The sequence below is a fragment of the Pimephales promelas genome, chromosome 12 (genome assembly GCF_988280905.1).
Source record: "Pimephales promelas chromosome 12, fPimPro1.hap1.1, whole genome shotgun sequence".
NCBI classification, from domain to species: domain Eukaryota; kingdom Metazoa; phylum Chordata; class Actinopteri; order Cypriniformes; family Leuciscidae; genus Pimephales; species Pimephales promelas.
This window is the reverse complement of record NC_142780.1, coordinates 32,844,468-32,865,810: the sequence shown is the minus strand read 5'-3', so window position 1 is coordinate 32,865,810 and position 21,343 is coordinate 32,844,468. Positions and strand designations below refer to the sequence as shown.

Sequence of the window (21,343 nt, the reverse complement as noted above, 5' to 3'; positions counted from 1 at the left end):
CAACATGAGGCGAAATATCAAGCACAAAAAGGCCTGAGAAATACAGTAAAACAGATCTTCTGAACATCAGGATCATCCTCCAAACACAGGCTGAAAAAAATAAAACCTGTTACCCAGCTAACACAAATATGTTCTAAGATTGTTTTGATAATGTTACATCTATGTTAAAAATGTTTTAATTTGTTATGCAAACATTAAGGGAACATTCTATTTTATCATTCTATTTATCATTCTATTTTTGAATGTTCTGATACAAGTTAACATTTCAAAGAATTTATACAACGGGGCTGTGGAATGCTTGAATCTGATTGGTTGACGAATGTTCTAAGGTGTGCAATTATTTTCAGGAAAACGGAAGGCTAAAGTAGTTCCAGGCAGATCTTGACCGCATTACAGTTCCATTTCACTTCGCCAAACGATTTCAGTTTTTTCAGTCCTTACAGCCAACAACAACAAAAGAACCAAAACCCACAATGACACTGACCAAACAAATAAATATAATAACCAACTAACTAATTAGTTGCATGGTTGTTGTTGTTTTTTTGCCACAAAATTACGTTTTATTATGTCCGGAAAGCACATACTCTCTTTCTCTTGCTCTCACTTCCACTCAAAAACACACACTCCCACAGAAACTCCCACAGAAAGTTTCATCGCTGCTCTGACGGGTTTATCAGTAAAATAGTTTAGCAACTTAAAAGATACAAGACATTTCTCACTAGAGGCCTCCATCCATCCATCCATCATCATCCATCCATCATTCTATCCATTATCCATCTATCAATCCATCATCCATCCATCCATTCATCATCCATACATCCATCATCCATCTGTTATCCATCCATCCATCCATTATCCATCCAATCCATCAATCCATCATCCATCTGTTATCCATCCATCAATCATCCATCCTCCATCCATCCATCCAATCCATCATCCATCCATTATCCATCAATCCATCATCCATCTGTTATCCATCCATCAATCATCCATCCTCCATCCATCATCCATCCATCCATCCATCCATCCATCCATCCATCCATCTTTCATCTGTTATCCATCCATCCATCCATCAATCCATCCATCCATCCATTATCCATCATCCATCTGTTATCCATCCATCAATCATCCATCCTCCATCCATCATCCATCCATCTGTTATCCATCCATCCATCCATCAATCCATCCATCCATTATCCATCCATCAATCCATCATCCATCCATTATCCATCAATCCATCATCCATCTGTTATCCATCCATCAATCATCCATCCTCCATCCATCATCCATCCATCCATCCATCTTTCATCTGTTATCCATCCATCCATCAATCCATCCATCCATCCATTATCCATCATCCATCTGTTATCCATCCATCAATCATCCATCCTCCATCCATCATCCATCCATCTGTTATCCATCCATCCATCAATCCATCCATCCATTATCCATCCATCAATCCATCATCCATCCATTATCCATCAATCAATCATCCATCTGTTATCCATCCATCCATCCATCCATCCATCCATCCATCCTTCCTTATGGAAAGCTACTTGTGATGAATGTTAGTGACTTTCTCTGTACCACCTGTGTTTATTTTATTTTATATTAATATTATTTCATTTAATAAAACGTTATTTTTTTTCCTGTGAGTAATATATAAATAAATTCTGTAAAACCTAAAATATTGCTGCCATTTTTTACAGTAAAGTTCTGGCAACTGGAAGGTTCATTGGGGTTCTATATAGAACTCTAGGGTTCTTGACTCAATTTTAAAGAACACTTTATGCCAAAAAGGTTCTTATAAGGAGAAATGTCTTACATGATTGGATGATACTTTAATGTTTAACTTAAAATGTTGCTTAAATTCTATTATGAGCGGTTTAATAAAATCTAATTAAAATAAGTAATTAATTCAAACTAAATCTTTAAAATGATCCCATAATGGGAACCCCTAAAAGGTTATATATTAAACAAACATATCTCTGAAAATGTACTGTATAAAACTTCAGAACAAAGAAGAAAAGGTTCTATATATGAAGTGCCTGTTGTTTTATACAGTACATTTTCACAGATTTTTTTTAGTTTACATTCCTCCAAAAGTGCACAAACAACAGCATTTTGATACAATTATTGTTCCATTTTTGGCTTTCAAGTTTTGCATATGTTCACAATTAACACGGAGACGGAGTCCGATTGTGGTGGGACACGGGATGAAATCATAGCTCGAGTATCTTATTGGACTTTATGACTTTGATCAGCGAGGAGAACTAGAATCCCTTTAAGAGTTCAGCTGTTTGTGGATATCAGCCAATCTCGGATCAAATTTCACAGACAACAACAGGGAATAAGAGATACAGAAGATCTTTTGTTGAAATGCACGATGGACGGATCTATATTCTGTTTCTCGGGACGTGACACCTGAAGCAGAAAGAGGCATGTTTTGGTTCTGCAGACTGTATGTTATTTTCCCAGCAGACAGTGGGAGTGATAATTTGCTTCAAGGAAAGTGTTTCAGAGAAACTAGTTCTTTATGCATCTGAAATTGAACGGCAACTATAATCTAACATGCAAGAACTAATGCTGCTGGCCAGTTGCTTTTAGACTGGACCAAAATGATTCACCATAGAAGTAAAAAAATCCTTCTTAAAATCAAACACTAAAATTTAGCCAGCAAATACAGCACAAATTAAGCTTCCAATAGACACAATTAAATCCTTTTTTAGACTTCTATATGTAAACCTTTTTAAAAGTTAATGATGAACAATACAAGTTGTGGATTTTCTGTCAGGTCCAGTGTAGTTTCCACTGCTTTGTTCTTCAATAGTCTCTTTTTGAACGATGTATAAAGTTATGAACTGGTGAATCCCACAAAAACAAAAAACAAAAAAAAAACCTAGGCAATTGCACCACAATATCAAAAGAAAAATAAATAAAATTAAAGCTGCAAGCAGAGATGAAAAGGGCCCTCGCACCCGTGCCGCCACCACCACCCGGCGGTTTTAGGAAAACAGAGCACGGTGGGCAGTATGTAATGATAATAAATATAGGAGGACTATGTCAAAGGATTTGTATTTGCACACTTCCTGCAACCAGCAGGTGGCGCTATTGCTATAACCAAATATGAGCATGGTCATGTGTTCAGGACAGGACTCTTATCAAACATGTATGTGAAGTTTGGGCAGATCGGACATTGTATGAGTTACTGCAGGCTGTCTGTGGTTGCCTAGCAACATCGGAACTGCAAGCAATATTGAACTATATGACATGTTCATGCACAAATCACCAAAAGACTGAAATTGGATTTACATTTGTCAGGCCGCCAAGGGCACACCCTTCGACAAAAACTCGAGATCTTCGCAATTTAATGTCGCAAAAGCCTAACAGTATTCTACTGTTGGAGCTACAGCAATTCTACAGTATTCTAAAGTTTCTTTCTGCATATCTCATGTTGTTTCTAAAATTGTGTCAAATCACACAAAGTAAAGAAGGACTCCAAAGCCCAATGCTGAAATGCATATGATTGAAAACAGCATGCAAACAAAACAACCGTCTATCTGACCAGCAATGTTTCTTACTTCACACAAAACTTAAGAGTCAGTCCAAAACAAACTTTTATGAACGATGGAAAGGCCGAACCAGGGGATCTACAGGAACTACAGGCGTCTGTGCTGTATGAGACAGATCATATTCCTCAACGCCTGCCATGTGTGCGTCATAACGTGTCAATTCACTGCCAAGCACGTTTGGAAGAAGTTTGACGGTACGATTTGGGTTTTGCGGGTGTCCCGTTTTAGACATGCGGCTGACTGTTATTCCCGATCCCAATAATCAAACGGGAACCTATGCAGACATTTCAGTACGATAACAGCACACATTGGGAATCATTATCATCATTTTGGGCTCACAAACCTCGACAATCCTTAATATTCACAGTGTCCAATGCCAAAGTGAATAGAAACTATACCTTTGGTGAATAAATGAAACATGATCGCCAGTTGGCCAGTAACGTGCCGCTTAAAACAGGATTTAAGAATGATCATCTGATTTGAGTTATGTTTTAATAAAAAAAAAAAAAGATTGGTAGGGGATGATTCAGAGACTGCAGACGCTATTTTCAGTAAACATGGACAGAGGTTACATAATCATGGATTTTTAAGGGCCTTGAGATAAAAGACACTAAAGGCCCTTCAATATATTAAGTGCTCTGTTCCAAAGCCTAGTGAATTGAATAAGACTGCATCAGATGTGTGCTACAGATGTGTCAAAAAGCAGGCCGCATATTTAAGGTGGCACCACAGCAAAAAAAAAAAAAAAAAAATACGATTTTTTTTCTGAACAGGAAATCATCATATTAGAATGATTTCTGAAGGATCATGTGACACTGAAGCCTGGAGTGATGCTGAAAATTCAGCTTTGATCACAGGAATAAATTACATTTGAAAGATTTTAGATTGTAATATTTCATTTTACTGTTTTTATTGCATTTTTGATCAAATAAATGCATCCATAGTGAGCATAAGAGAAAACATTAAAAAACATTAAAAATCTTAATGATTCCTAACTTTTGAACCTGTATTGTCTGTGCATATTTAGTAGTGATTTAGTAGTTCTTTGTATTTTCCTTGGGTACCTTGGAGACCCAAGTGTCGTTGGGTACCTTGAAAGGCGCTTTTCTAATTAAAATGTATTATTATTAGGGATGCACCGATATGACAATTTTGCCCGATACCGATAACCGATAATTCTTTATATTTGAAAGCCGATAACCGATATATTGGCCGATAAATCTAAATCCACATTTTTAGACAATTTTTGAGAGCCTGATTATAAAAAAGACTCCACATTAAAAGCCAAGATACAAAGACAATTGTGATGTTCTTATTTTAATGTTGTGTAGCCGATATGACAGACTTGCGCTGCACATTTTGCACTTTAACTGGATTTTCCTTTTTTTAAAGTGATTTCAATCGTATTTCAAGCAATTTAAAAGCATCATGTTAAACAATGCGCAGCACATTATTTATCAGCTTTTAGATATCGGCTTAATGTTCTTGTTGGGCCGATAACGATAACATTAAAAATGATCATATATCTGCCGATACCGATAATGTGGCCGATATATCGTGCATCCCTAAATATTATTACAATTATATTTTATAACGTAATGTGACGTTTTATAGAAGCATTTTTTTTTAAAGCACTTGACAACATGTTACAGTGATTTTACTCCGATAAAGACATACAAGTGGGTTCTAGACACACCTTAATGATGGATTATTGTTAAAATCTTACCAAACTGGCTCAAACAAATGAATCTCTTAAAGGGTGAGTTCACCCAAAAATAAAAAAATGTGTCATCATTTACTCACCCTCATGTTGATCCAAACCTGTATGAATTTCTTTCTTCTGCTGAACACAAAAGAAGATATTTTGAAGCATGTTGGTAACCAGACGGTAGCCACTGACTTCCAACATTCTTCAAAATATCTTCTTTTGTGTTCAACACATGAAGAAATTCATACATGTTTGGGAAATGATTCTTTTAATGCCACTAATTTTCTGCATTTCTAGCATATGCTTGGTTTTCTGTGAAGGCTAAAGGCTCCATGTCAGGCTGAAGAGAATATAAGACTCAAACATGTGCACAAACACACACTGGATGGAACAGAATATCTCAGCGGGATTGAGGATTGAGGCGCTTGTGTCACGTGATCACCTCAACTGGAACAGCGCACTGATTTCTCAAGTGAATATCCAGAACGCTGTCAAAACAGATCTGATTTTGATTCGGCACAGAGGACGTGCGCACACCTCTCTGGATCTGAGTTCAAAGGGGCGATCCGGAAAGTTTGATGCCGGTTCTCTCACGAGGGGAAGCCAGCAGATGCTCGCAGTTTTGCTCAAGGCCAGCTGCTGCTTGCGTTCAGATATATTGACAGATTTTCAAAATTACGGGCTTAAGACTTACTTTGGCTTCGATCAATGGAGTCTTTGTGTTTGTCTGGATCTGAGATCAGAGAACTGGACCAAACTCCACATGTTCCGGTTCTTCCTGCTGGAAACAGCGTTGTGATGCCATATGTAATCGGCCATCCATACCAGGATAACTGTAAAACAAAGAGAAGTTTCTCTAGTTTAGTGTTCAATCTGGTTCGAATAAATTAAACTAATTAGCTACTTTTGTTTTACCTGAACTTCAAGTCTTGTTTTTAGTGTGTAAATAAATGTTGGTCACTTCAGTTAACATTGGTTAATGCATTAACTAAAATGAAGTAATAATTAGAAATTAATTTGTTATTAAACTTTATTTACATTAGTACAATAGTTCATTGTTAGTCCATTAAATAACGCCAGATACAACTTTTGATTTTAATCATGTATTAGCAAGGTTTTTACAGCTAAATAAAACTAAAAACATTAAACGTTACTTGAAATATAATAAACTGACAAAAATATATAAAAAATATAAATATAAAAATGTATTCTAATTAAAAATGTGAATAAAAACTATAATAGTATCTCGATACTAAAATAACTGCATTAGTAAATGTTGAAATAACATTAAGAAAGATGCTTTGGAAGTATATATTTCATTATTAGTTCAATATAAATAAGTTTTATTGTAAACAAATGCAACATTTCTGTAAACTCAAATGTAAGCCTTAAAAAAAAAATATACACAATTTAATTAATAGTAAAATTCCATCCAATTGAACTGAATAATCCTTAATCAAATATTCAATTTAAATACATAAGGATTAATCAATTCAATTAGATGGAATTTTACTATTAATTAAATTGCATAAATCTTTAAAAAAAGGTTGAGTGTATAGACTTGCTACTCTAAATGATAGTCCATATACAGAAAATGAACTTCATTTCATGCCTAACAGATGGAAAGCATGAGTGAGAACGGTTGGATGAAGATGAGAATCTCACCATCCATTAACCGCATATAAATCAAACCACACCGGTGCAGAACTGGAACCAGAACACAACCACTTTGTGCCTAAAACCTCTAATAGTGTGTGATGTGATGGAGGGAATTCGGCGGCTCACAGGCTGACAGACTGAAGCCCTTTAGAGACAAAATACAGAAGGAATGAGAAAAGTAAAGAACGAGAGAAATCGAAACAGACAGAAGCGGCTGACAGCTGGCAGGCCGCTGATATCCGCCATGCTATCGGAGAGACTGTGTGTGAGAAAGACAGGTCATGAAATTTACATGGCCGCACTGCTCTGGAGCGTATGAAGACGAGCTGAGACCCGGATCCCCTGACGCACCTTTGAAGTGCAAGTTGAGCTGCTCAAATCACTGCTGCTCACACACATCTGCACAGAGCAGAGCTCCATGAGATTCTCTCATCACACACACACACTCTCTGACGGAACCATCTCAGGACGTGTGCAACTGGAAACACTGCAGCATTTCATCTCACACAAACCTCAATAACACCGTTTGTGTGTGTGTGTGTGTGTTAGCAAACCAGAGCATGCATCTATAGCCTATCTATATATCTTTTGTTGTATTTTCTATCTAGATATATGTTGGATCTACTTATTGTTCTGCCTATCTGTTGCTTTATGTCTATCTTTGTATTTATCTATCTTTACCCTATTGCCCTAATGTGGGACACCTAAGGTTTAGTGTTTGTAGGTCCCCCATAAATACATGAATGACGGTGAAAATATGGGTTAGACAAAGCTGTGGTGTCATGTGATCAAAATCACATGTCCTATCAAATGGGTGGATCAATCATCAAACAGGAGACCATTTGAAGGTTAATGACAAAGAGTTTTAACAAAATCGAACTTGCAATAAGAGCACTAATATGTCTATAATTTCTTTTATGAATGGGTTATCTGAATTTTCTCTTTTGATTTGATTAGGACACATACTGGGGGTTTTAAAATTGTATTGGGTGTGGATTTAATGTTTTAGTTACACATCACGATATGTCACAGAAGTCTCGAGTAGTAGTATCCATCACCGAACCTGATTTCACCAAGTTCCTGATCAACATTCCAATCAACCAATCAGATTTGAGGGAAAAGTTTAGAGTTTATGGCAAGTTTAGGCTTACAACCAGGGTTAGGTGCTTCTACATCAGTGTTATTCACCGATCTTTTCCCTTTAATTTTAGGGAACTCATGGGTAGGGTTAGGTTTAGGGGTAGGGATAGAGTTAGGACAGGAATGTTGTTCCAGGATCAACAAAATATGTTGACCCAAGAGCACGTCAAACTCGACAAAATCAGGATGTGCAGTATCCATCTACGTATCTATTGTTGCATCTATCTATCCATCTTTCATTGTATCCAAAGTTGTATCTATGCATCTTCATATCTAACTACTTATCTATCCATCATTGTATCTTTGAGTGGCAAGCAGGGCAGTTGCGCAGGTGCTAATAAGCGTCCCCTGAGAGCCACACTGGTCTCGAGTCTCACGGAGGATATCCAGGAGGATAAAAGGAGGAGTGACGACAGCGCAAGGTGAGAGAGGACCAAGCTTGGACTTTATGTTGTGTTTTTGTTATTGTTGTGTTTAAATGTGGCAGTTGTCCACGAGGGGCTGCCGCATACTTTAATTTCGGTGTTATTCTATTAAAAGTTACATTGATTGTTTGCTGGTTCCCGCCACCGCCTCATTTGCTGAGCCTTTAGCTTGTATCAAGTATCTGTCATCTATCTATCCATCAGTGCATCTATGTATCCTTGCATCTAACCATCCATCAGGTGAAACTCGAAAAATGTGAACATCGTGCAAAAGTTAATTTATTTCAGTAACTCAACTTAAATGGTGAAACTAATACATTATATAGACTCATTACATGCAAAGTGAGATATTTCAAGCGTTTATTTGTTATAATTTTGATGATTATGGCTCATGAAAACCTTTCCACAATATTCTAATTTTGAAATTGGGGTTTTCATAAGCTGTAATCATCAAAATTATAACAAAAAACGCTTTAAATATCACACTTTGCATGTAATGAGTCTATATAATGTATTAGTTTCACCTTTTGAGTTGAATTACTGAAATAACACAATATTTCACAAACTCCATCCATTTATCTTTGTATCTATCGATCATTTTATCTATCCATTATATTCCTCAGTGTGATATATAGTCGTCTGGTTGATAATTGTACGAGTCTGCAGTGTCTACAGTCATTCCAGATCAAAACAGTTCCCAGTAAAACAATGGTGCGTGTTGGAAGCGGTCCAGGTCTCTGCCCGTGGCATCATGGATTCCTGCCTTCTGTTGCGCCTGCACAGGGACGCATGTTGTGATTTGGTTCAAAGCACGCCGCTTATTGTTTTGATTTGAGATTGTATTTGTTTCTGCCTGATAGACGTCTGCAGGCAATATTCAGGGCACTTCGAACTGCCTTCGAACGAGAGCCAAGAACCAGAGACAACTTCTGCTATTGACATCCAACGAGCAAACGGTCCGTTTCAGGCGAAAATACAATGTTGTTCAAAAACTAAATATATATATTTTCAAAAGTCCATAAAAAACAATTGTACTGTTGCTATTACTATTGACTGGGAAAAAAAAAATGATCCCTCACTCCAGTGAACTAAATCATGATGACGTCTTCCTTAAAAATCATTATGGAGTCGGTACTCATGAAAAAGCTCTTATATAAAGACAGCTGAAATTGTGATACTTAAAGGATTGGTTCAATTCGGTCATCATTTACTCACCCTCAAGTTGTTTCAACCCTGTATGAATTTCTTTCTTCTTCTGAACAACAACAGGGTTGAAACAACTTGAGGGTGAGTAAAGGATTAAACTATTCCTTTAACTGAAGAAAACACAATACATGATAATAATGTCTTCCAAAAAAAGTGTAATTTTGGACTAAAAAATGCAGTTCAGTTTTAATCGGTTGCTCAGAATTCAGTGTAATAAAATGAAATACACTGACAAGCATTTTCAAAAGTTTGACAGAAAAAGAGATTCTGAAAACACCTCTTCTTAGTCACAGAAACTTGACCGCAATTACCTTGGAATTCTCCAACATACCAGAAGTCACATTCCCTTTCTAGTCCTGCCTCTCTCGCCTGATCTCCATACAGCCTGCACGTGGCCTGTGGGATTCATTATCCAGGAACGCTCTTCCAGATTCTCCATCTCTCCCCCTGCAGCAGTGTTTTGCCCTGGAGCGCTGTATCTATAATTCATCCTTTATCTGGCCCTCACACTCGTGTTTGGTGTTCTACACACTCATTATCCACATCACAAGTGCCGACCGACTGCCTCGCTGCTCTAATGCTGATCTTTGAGGGCTGGTCGCGTATCGACTGTAATCCGGAGTAAACACAAGCCTTCGCTCAGCTACATTATATTAACGTTGTTTTTTTTTTCATGGGCCAAAGATGCCTGGATATCTGCCCAATACTGCAGAACAAGTAGGCCTACTTACTTTATGCTTCAAATGTTTGCGACATTGTACAGGATGTGATGTTATTCAGCTATAAACATCTCAACAGTTTTACCAACTTCTTTCTCGGCAGGATTCTCCGCAAACTGTTGCATGAAGTTGACAGTCGTTGATCTGAAAGACAAAACCGAATGTATTAGTTTATACAAATGAGCCACTTAGAAAAATATCTAAACACAGCAAAACTTAACACCTTTACTTACAAAGTGAAATTACACATGATATTATGAGTTAGTTTTGGAGATGTTATAAATTAATGGACAAAAACAAGTGAATTTTACGCCAAAAAAATTCAATTGATTCTCAATTTATAATGTTTTCTGTTTAGGTTGTTTATGTACACTATTCACTGTAAAACATATTGCCTTAAAATTTTAAGTTCATTGAACTGGAAAAAGTGAGTTAATACAATGAAGGAGATTAATTTAACCATCAGAAACTCAAAATTATATGTTATCTGAACTAAATAAATTATTTAAGTTGATTTGACAAAAGAAAAAATGTTGTGATTACTACACTGTAAAAAAATATTGTTGGTTTAACTTAAAAAAGTAAGTAACCTGGGTTGCCTTAAAATTTTAAGTTGATTGAACTGGAAAAAGTGAGTTAATACAATGAAGGATATTAATTTAACCATCAGAAACTCAAAATAATAAGTTATCTCAACTAAATAAATTATAAAGCTGATTTGACAAAAGAAAATATGTTGTGATAATAAATCTTGAAAATATTTTTTACAGTGTACCGGTCTTAAACCGATTCTTATTACCACAGCTGCATTTTCTGGACCAAAAATACAGTAGAAACGGTTATATTATGTAAAAAAACATTACATATATTGAATATATTTCTATGTTGATATACTTAAAAATTTTATTTTATTTTAATTCACTATTCAAAATGTCAAATTGACATTTTATTTACACTTTTATTTATAATTGTCATGTAACATGCAAGAATCACAGCACTTTAACATGCAGCATTTAAATATGCAACCAGATACTATTTTTGAGAGTTTGCATTAAGGAAAAGATTATCAATAAATAAATGACTTCAAAAATGATGCATGGTGCCTTTTCTTGATTGTCTGACAAAACAACATTCTTAAAAAATTCTTCTCGTGTTTCACAGTGGACAAACAAATCATGAGAGGGATTAAATAATGATAAATTGATTTTTTTTTGTTTGTTTAAATATTCTTTTAAGTTGTTCAGGAAGTATATTTTGACCGACACTTTGCCCTCAGGAAAGTTAAGTCTGCCCCTAAGCTCATTTACGATCATACTGGATAACCCTATCTGCTTGTCCGAGGTCAGAAAAACACAAACCTCTGAGATGACAAACATCACGACCCTAAAACTATTTTCAGCTCTTTGCATTAAAGACATTGTTACTCGACTTCATAACTTCACATCAGATCACGCCACAGCACAATCCTTTACTACAACGGTTTGACTAGGTAAATGAAATTAATCTTTAATTTTGCTAATAAAATTCAATGAAACTGTATGAAAACTCCCCAACTCACGAGAATCATAATACTTTTGTGATCTTCAGTAAACTTAAAAGTGCATTAAAATCATCATATTGATGCTTGATTTTACATCAGCTATTGTGAACATTCAACAAATCATCCAGAACTAGATCACAGAAACATTCATGGGTCAGGGCATTTGACATAAAAGATCTTTGTGCTTGTTTTTATGAGCAGGTTTCTTGTGCTGGTTGAACCTTTGAACTCCAATGAAGCTAAAAACATCCAGCCATTGAACCTCATGAGCACCACATGATGATCTCCATTCAGAGCAGCTCTGTGATTGAGTTAACCTTTCAAACAAGGTTATAGAGAGAGGACGAGAAAACAAAGAGTGACACACAGTAGAAACACAGAGAGAGGACATGTGTTGGAAAAACCAGCAAATATTAATCATTTTCGTTTCTCCTGATTCTCGTAAGGACAGTTAAAGGGACGGTTCAGACAAAAATGAGAATAATTTCATCATGTACTCTTCCGTGGAACACAAAAGGAGATGTTTGAGCTTTTTAATACATCTAAAGCTCATTGATCATTTTTTTCTTGATTATGATTCACCAAAAATCTTTCTCATTATTTATATGCAATACAGATTGTTTCAAAGCAGCTTTATATTAATATGCAGAAAAATGTAGTGAAGATCACTGATATGACACTAATTCGATTTTTAGAAGTAAAGCAGCTCTAAAGACGACAATAGTGTCATTAAATGTTGATACAATTCATTTCAATAACAGTAGCAAATGTTGCAAAATTAACTATACATGTTTTTTTTTTTAATTTGTGTTCAAATTCAGTTAATTTTAGTGCAGTTAAATCCATAATATTGAATATTAATTGTCTATTAAACGTATATATTCTATATTTCTTTAGGTTAACGATTGGCTAACCATCCAGAGAAACACATCCAGAGAAAATTACTTAATTTCAATAGTCAAACATTGTTTAAAATAGAAGAAAACTGGAATAGTGCTTCACTAAAACAAATGCATCAATGTAAATGGGAACATAAAGACAACGACGACTTCTGTCTAATTGCTAAATGAAAGCTCCACAGTTTTTATTTGACATTTCCTTCCTACTCGGACATCGTCTTGTAACAGTGTTTAAGTTGGCATGCTGTGTTCACAGCCTAAAGAAAGAAAGCGCTGAATGCTGAGGAGAAAAGCTGAGGGATGAAGAAAAGGAAACGTTGCATTCCCGAGTTAAACGTGCAGCTGAAGCAACAGATGCTGCGCCAGATCGCCGTGAATCAAGCAGATCCGTGAAGTGTGTCTTTACACATGCATTCAGTCTCCGCAAGCTTGTTTCTCTTGCTTTATCAGAGCCAGCGCTCAATGGAAAACCTGAGACTTAACCGCACATCTGTTAGCAATCACGTCACTCTTCATTGTACAATACAATGGCTTACTTGGGACCGTAATCAACGTTCAGGTTTGTATAGATAATAGAAAACAAATGATACAGTCACACTAATACAGAATAAAAATTCACAGTTAAAACCTTTAATCATTTTCACTACAAGAGAATTAATGGCATTTTCTGCCTCTAGTTACAGTTGGAGATCTGCCTTTAGGAAAAGTTCCATGTTCAACATGATTTCAGCTCATTTCTGGCATAACGTTAAAGGGATACTCCACTTTTTTTGGAAATACGCTCATTATACAACTCACCCAGAGTTAAACTGTTGAGTTTTACCCTTTTTTGAATCCATTCAGCCGATCTCCGGTTCTGGCGGTACCACTTTTAGCGTAGCTTAGCATACATCATTGAAGTGGACAAGACCATTAGCATTTCTCCCTTCGATATTTTTCCTATTTAAAACTTGACTCTTTTATAGTTACATTGTGCACTAAGGCCGACGGAAAATGTAAAGTTGCGATTTTCTAGGCTGATATGCAGGGAACTATACTCTCATTCCTGCGTAATAATCAAGAAACTTTACTGCCGTACCATGAGTGCAGCAGGCGCGATGACTACACAAACTTAGTCCCGGTCACGTTGGAAGCTGGGCACTATTGGTGCGTTCTACTATTCATCCGTCTCGGAGATCCGAATCGGACGACAGACGTTGCCTAGCAACACGCCCCCTTTCCTCGGATTTCTCCTCTCGGACGTCGGACAACCGTGAGGACACCGAGCAAGAATTCCGTTTCGGAATTCAAGATGGCTGCGCCCTGTGACTTGTAAGAACGAATTGTTTTCATTGTTTTTGAACCGCTTTGGTATTTTAAATGACGATTATAATCACTCGCATTACTGCGTCCCCTGTAGGTATGGGAATCGGTTGTTGTGAGTGCAATTACTAACGTTGCTAGCGTTGCTAACAGAAGATTAACATGAAAAACATTAAATAAAGTGAACGTTTTCAAGTTCAAATGGCTGCGTTTTGATAAGGTGTAGTCATAATATATTTTTTTTTAATGTTAGTGCCTGTTACTCGGCCAGTGCTACCATTATAACAGCTTTCTGGGTGGCGTCCATTTTTTTCTCCGACTTGGAAACGCAAAACATAGAACGCTTGAAGTGTGGACGTGACGTCAAATCCGAGGTCCGAGTCGGTTTGTTGGGTATAATAGAACGCACCATTGGTGTCCTCATGGTTGTCCGACGTCCGAGAGGAGAAATCCGAGGAAAGGGGGCGTGTTGCTAGGCAACGTCTGTCGTCCGATTCGGATCTCCGAGATGGAAGAATAATAGAATGCACCACGAGCAAGAATTTCGTTTCGGAATTCAAGATGGCTGCGCCCTGTGACTTGTAAGAATGAATTGTTTTCATTGTTTTTGAACCGCTTTGGTATTTTAAATGACAATTATAATCACTCGCATTACTGCGTCCCCTGTAGGTATGGGAATCGGTTGTTGTGAGTGCAATTACTAACGTTGCTAGCATTGCTAACAGATTAACATGAAAAACATTAAATAAAGTGAACATTTTCAAGTTCAAATGGCTGCGTTTTGATAAGGTGTAGTCATAATATATTTTTTTTAATGTTAGTGCCTGTTACTCGGCCAGTGCTACCATTATAACAGCTTTCCGGGTGGCGTCCATTTTTTTCTCCGACTCGGACACGCAAAACATAGAACGCTTGAAGTGTGGACGTGACGTCAAATCCGAGTCGGTTCGTTGGGTATAATAGAATGCAGCATCGGTGTCCTCACGGTTGTCCGACGTCCGAGAGGAGAAATCTGAGGAAAGGGGGCGTGTTGCTAGGCAACGTCTGTCGTCCGATTCGGATCTCCGAGACGGATGAATAATAGAACGCACCACGAGCAAGAATTCCGTTTCAGAATTCAAGATGGCTGCGCCCTGTGACTTGTAAGAATGAATTGTTTTCATTGTTTTTGAACCGCTTTGGTATTTTAAATGACGATTATAATCACTCGTATTACTGCGCCCCCTGTAGGTATGGGAATCGGTTGTTGTGAGTGCAATTACTAACGTTGCTAGCGTTGTTAACAGAAGATCAACATGAAAAACATTAAATAAAGTGAACATTTTCAAGTTCAAATGGCTGTTTTGATAAGGTGTAGTCATAATATATTTTTTTAATGTTAGTGCCTGTTACTCGGCCAGTGCTACCATTATAACAGCTTTCCGGGTGGCGTCCATTTTTTTCTCTGACTCGGACACGCAAAACATAATAGAACGCTTAAAGTGTGGACGTGACGTCAAATCTGAGGTCCGAGTCGGTTCGTTGGGTATAATAGAACGCACCATACTCTCAGGCGCTGCGTCATAACATTACGCCCGTCATAACATTACGCGCTGCGTCATAACATACTGCACGTCTTAGATCAGAAGAGAGGCTCCCTGGAGCGTGCAAAAACACCACATCCCTTTGATTTTTTGAGTCCTTCATATAGAAATCAGTCTATAGGCTTGCATAGACAAGCTAGGAAGTCTGGGAAGGTCTCATGAAAAACTGACAATGGAATGGTGGAAAACATTGCAGGACACATATTCACATGTACTGAAGGATAAACACCCCTATAATCCTACGATTCAAAGAACAGCAGGAATTCCTGGCGCTCTGATTATTCCCATTCCTTTGTTTTGTGCGAGAATGAAATCTTTCACGGCAGAGACTCCCAAATCGGCTCCACGCACGTGAAATGGTTTGGGAGAGAGCTATGAATAATAGATTTGAGGCCATCGCCTCCTGTGGCGAGGTGATTGCTTCATTAGCCATGATTAGCACTGCTCAAACTCCCCAACACACAGACCACACAACTGTAGTCAAAACTCATCTCGTATTTCATATCCAGTGTGACCTACTTAATTTAGGGGTAGAATTACAAATATTGACTTTCTGAACTGAATACCTCCAGTCTAAGATGAAAAAAAATGCCCTAAAACAGTTTTAAGTTGATAAAATCTTTAGTGCCACATCAAAGCAGAATGAATCACTATTCCTATGAGCACTTAAAAAGGCCGGATAATTAGTCGAACAATATTCCTTCTTCTGCTGTCATTATTTATTTGATCAGATTATATAGTGTAAAATTTATTATTTTATGGACTTTATTTATCTGTTTATAATTAATCTTTTGAATGAATCTCGGATAGTAAATTTGAAAAGATAAATTTACTCTAAAATAACAAAACAGATTTAAGGAATTTAGTTAACCAAGTCTGTTGGTTGTCCATCTCTAAAATGCAACTGATTGAACAAACTGATTCACTAAACGGGTCAGCTACTGGTTAAGAAGCAACTACCATAACTTGAGAAGTAAAGTTTTTGCTATGGGCCACTGACACTAAACTGCAGTTTTACAATGAAAGTATACTATTACTATACTTAGTTAATACTTAGTACTAAGTATACTTGGTATACTTAGTATATACTATACTAAGTATACCATTCAAAAGTTTAGGGTGAGTAAGACTTTTTATTTTTTTTTTTAAATTGACAAAACTATTTCACAATATTACAGTTTTTACTGCATTTTTGATCAAAATAAATGTAGTCTTGGCGAGCAAAAGAGACTTCTTTCAAAACATTTTTTTAAAATACTAATAATTGCACATTTTTAAACGATAGAACCACAAGACCAGAAACAAACAGACTAAGGCCGTGTGTCCACCAAAGTTTTTTTTTATCCAGCTGATAACGCCAGACGCTCTGCTGAAGACGCCGTGCTTTGGGCGCTTGAGAGCGTTTTGTCAGCGCAGCGTTTTTTCCGTTGAGAAGTTTCGTTGCTATGATACAGAATATCCGCAGCACAGTTTACTTGAAACTGATTTCGCAGATAATTTGTTTCATACAAAAAATTTATGTATCATCCATTTTGTTGGGTTATCTCTGCTGGTTGATGTCGTTGTACAGAAAGAATGTCGTGACAGTTGGTCGGTGTGGTTTTGTCCCGCCCCTCCTCCACTGTGATTGGGCGGCTGGGTAAAAAGTGACAGTGATGAGCGCTACGTTTTACCCAAAGTTGAACATTTTTCAACCCTCGGCGACCAGTAAAAACGCAGAGCTCACAGCGCTTCAGCGTGAAAAAAAACGCTCAGCACCTCGTTACGCTCAAGGCGTTTAAAAAAAGTGGCGCTCCCATTGAAAACAATTAAAAGCACACTCCAGGCGCTTTGATGGACACACGGCCCTTGGCCCTACCCCTTGTTTTCTAGTGTACCCCTTAAAACAGAGTTACAAAGGGCCAAGGAATTGAAATATTCCCCTATGAAATGGAACAACCCTTCATGAACCCGATGATACGTCATCAGTCGTCGGCGATGGCTCTGCGTTACAGAGTTTTTACAGGATTTCTCCATGACAACGACTTAACTTTGAGGAAACGTGATGATTATAACATTCCTTCCTCAAAATGTATGTCTTTTCTGATACGAAAAGGTAATTTATTGAACAATTTCGTAATTTAAATGACTATAGTATTATTATAAGGGTAAATAAGGTGCATGGTGGAGTCATCTGGCGCTAAATGTAAATGTTTAACCGTTTGCAAAGCCATTTCGAGGGTGATTTGCGATGCATTCTCAGTTTCGAGGTCTATGTAGCCCTACCCCTTGATCTCAACGAGAATTGGGACACCCTACCCCTAGACGTGAACGCGCAAAACGGAGGGGTAGGGCCAAGGGGTGAATAGGGATTGAGCCTAAGAACTTAATTTGACATCAGTGATCCTAACAGGTTATTCAGGACATGTGTACATGTTTTAGTGAATATTTGGGGCACTGGAAAACCCTTCAGGAACTGGGACTGGTCTGGACTTTCTAACAACAACGTAATTAAGAAACAGGGTTTATGAGCAGCAGTGTCAAGTGAAAAAGATGTGTTGCATTAATCTCATCCCGTTGGAAGAGTCTCTCTGAGTCAGAATGTTTCCAAATCAAGTGAATCACAGCTGGTGGTGTAAGTGCACTTGAAAGGGATCTTTTCCCTTCTTTACTACCAGCCGTTTGTGACAACCCTGATGCATTAGTCCAACAGGGCTGCTTTGTACCTTACTGTCTCAGACAAGAAAACAGCCGTCAGATCCCTTTGTCGTGCAAATAACACCGGAACGAGTGCTTAATGGTGTCCTGCCGTGGCTATGCAACTCCCGACATGTTAAAACCGTCAGTGACAGGTCGGGAAATGCTGCCATGCTTCCTGCAGATCAAAAAGCAGGACAGATAGAAAGGAAGTGATCTGTCGGCACGTTGGCTCACCCTTCTCTCCGCTCTGGCAGTGAAGGGAATCCTGGCTGACCCACAGTATTTGATAACAATCTGAGCTTGCTAGAATTCCCTGTGAGCAGAGCGTGAGACACGGAGGAGCCAGGTCTTGCCGGGCAGGTTTCTTTCCTTCACACACACACACACAGGAAAGAGAGATCGTTGTTGACAGCTTAACCTCTGGGCTCAGATACAGATCTCTGCTGACAGACTGAACCAGAACTGTCACACGACTGATGGGTGTCGTCTTCTCATTTAATAACGTGCCTTCCTGGTGCATTAAAGTTTGTAATGCCCACTTCACTTATTCAGATCTGGAATGCATGTTCCTCACAGGCTTAAAAAACATTTATTGTTAGTTCTTCCGCTGTTTATTCCAAAAAGGCATATCAAACTGTATCATATTTGATATGCAAATTTCTAAGGTCTCTAAATGATCAACGTAAGCAAGTAAAAAGCATTTTAGAATCATTGTAAAAAACCTCCACCGTCAGCTTGTGGTCCATGTGTCTTTTTGCTGTGAAATCTTTACCGATATTGTTAGTAATATTTCAAGATGAACACTTACTGAAGCAACATAGGTTTACTTTCCTTACTTATACTTATACTTACTTTCCTTACTTTATTTGTTCATCTCTCAGTCATCATTGTACTTCCAGAAAAAAAAAAACGTTTTTTTCTTGATTGCCGCAGGTATAAGTCCTTGATTATACGGCCTGTTTTCTTAAAAAATTCGATGAAAAATGCGGGACATTTATGCAATTTTGTGCGATGAAATTGCGGGAACTTGAAAAAAAACTGCGGTTTGATGAAAAAAAAAGTGATTCCCCAACACCCTATTCTCACTAGGCTACTGCCTTAATGTGTAAAGAGTAATTTCTTATTACTTCCTATGATAAGCAAACATATACATCACAGAAAGTGATCATTTTGTTTTCTATTAGACCTTAATAAAAATATCAAACTTACAAAACATTGATGAGTCAAACAAGTTCTGTAGCTTTACTAAAGGAATATGCAACAACTTCTGTAAAAATGAATAAATAAAATATAAAAAATAGAGTGTGGTCCTGTTTTACAGCTTTTCGATGATGTTCACGTCGCGTAATTACGTCACTTCATAACGTTTCCATGGCAACAGGGGGAAACGGCTGCTCTTGTGTGAAGCAAACTTTTCTTGCAACGAAAATGTGAGGTTTATGAAATCATGCAAGCCCCGCATATTTTGCATGGAAATCGCGAATTTATGCGGCGAAAGTGCGGCGTATTTGAAAAAAATGCCTCCGCATAAATATGCGGACTTTGGCTGATTATGCACTAATCATGCGATCGCATAATCGCGTTTTTCTGGAGGGACTGATTGTATTGCACAGACTTTAATGTAAACTTCAGAGCTTTGATCATAAAACTAAGCATTTAAATATTATCTAACTAAGACATTGTTGGCAGACATTGAGTGACAACTGATATTTATATGCATTTTATAGAAGTAGTCTGCATTACTGTTCTAAAGATCTAATTGATTTACATTATATCAGAATTTCATCTTACTTTTTGGCCATATTAATATCAGCAACTGTACCAAATTGCATATTTTTGCTCAGTTTGGGCCTCTGAATTAAAATGTGGTGTTGTTTCCTCTGTATTCTCAAAATATCATCCTATAGGGTTGGGAAATCGAAAATGATTCAAATTCTGGTTGATTCCCATACTTAAGGTGGTCAGGCATCGGATACTTGTAATTTCAACACATTCTCATCCCAAGACGTCATCTGACTGACGCTTTTGACCATACGTCAACATACAACGTTTTAGGGTACCTTAGATGCTTAGATGACGTGGGTAGGTTTAGGTCTGAGGTAGGGTTAGGATTAGATAGCGTCATCTAACTGACGTTAAAGGGTACCCTAAAACGTCGGATGTTGATGTATGGTCAAAAGCGTCAGTTAGATGACGTCTTGGGATGAGAAAAGGCATTTAATTAAAATTTTGATTCTACTTATCGATTCCTGTACACATATTTTAATGTGGTTTTAAATCATTCAAGCGGAAGAGAGAAAATATTTTGTCTAAGGATCAATAAACTGTTTCATAAAAAAAAGATCAGGCTTTGAAGGGTTAATAATAATAGTATTTATCCTATGTATTTCTTATTAAGACCTTTATTATGAGTTTGTTGTCAATACTGACTGCATCAATATTAGTGTAGTAAGTTAACAAGCTAAAAACACAAAAGAGCATGCTTATACAGTTAAATGTACCAAATTAATAGGAAATACCCAACATGCTAGGCAAAAAGGGAATATTATAAGATTTCTTGGGAAATGTGATCCCTCAATGGCACATTAACAGAAAGCCAAGACCACCTCGAACTGATTTTAAAAATGTCTGAGACCACACGCAAAACGAAGACAAGACTATTAAGCAACCATTTATTCTGGACATGGTCCTTGGCGACTCGCCGCACATATTCTGTGGTTTTGCAATGGTGAAACGAACTGAGTGAAATGTTCTTACACTCAAACCTCACTGAATTAAAGCCCCACCTCATTCTTTTGCCTTCAGAAAACGTCCTTCAGTGAGCGGTAGAGTGACAGAAAAGTCATTTGCTGCCTGTGAGAATGATGCCAGTGGTTTATAGACAGATCTAGACTGGCGTATAGGTACTTGC

General features: G+C 37.4%; 1 long non-coding RNA gene across 11 annotated transcripts in view; it reads right to left on the bottom strand.

Annotated features, from left to right (window-relative positions):
• The window catches only part of LOC120471079 (uncharacterized), a 60,199-nt gene that overhangs the window by 9,332 nt on the left and 29,524 nt on the right, over positions 1-21,343 (bottom strand). For 3 of the 11 annotated variants that reach the window (XR_016145815.1, XR_016145817.1, XR_016145811.1), the window contains exons 5-7: positions 10,519-10,573; positions 6,946-7,084; positions 5,975-6,113 (exon numbers count right to left, since the gene is read on the bottom strand). This is a non-coding gene — a long non-coding RNA (uncharacterized LOC120471079). Of the gene's footprint in view, positions 1-5,974; positions 6,114-6,945; positions 7,085-10,021; positions 10,574-21,218; positions 21,312-21,343 lie in introns of those variants that run through there. The other 8 variants (XR_005620755.2, XR_016145813.1, XR_016145810.1 and 5 more) reach the window with 8 other exon arrangements.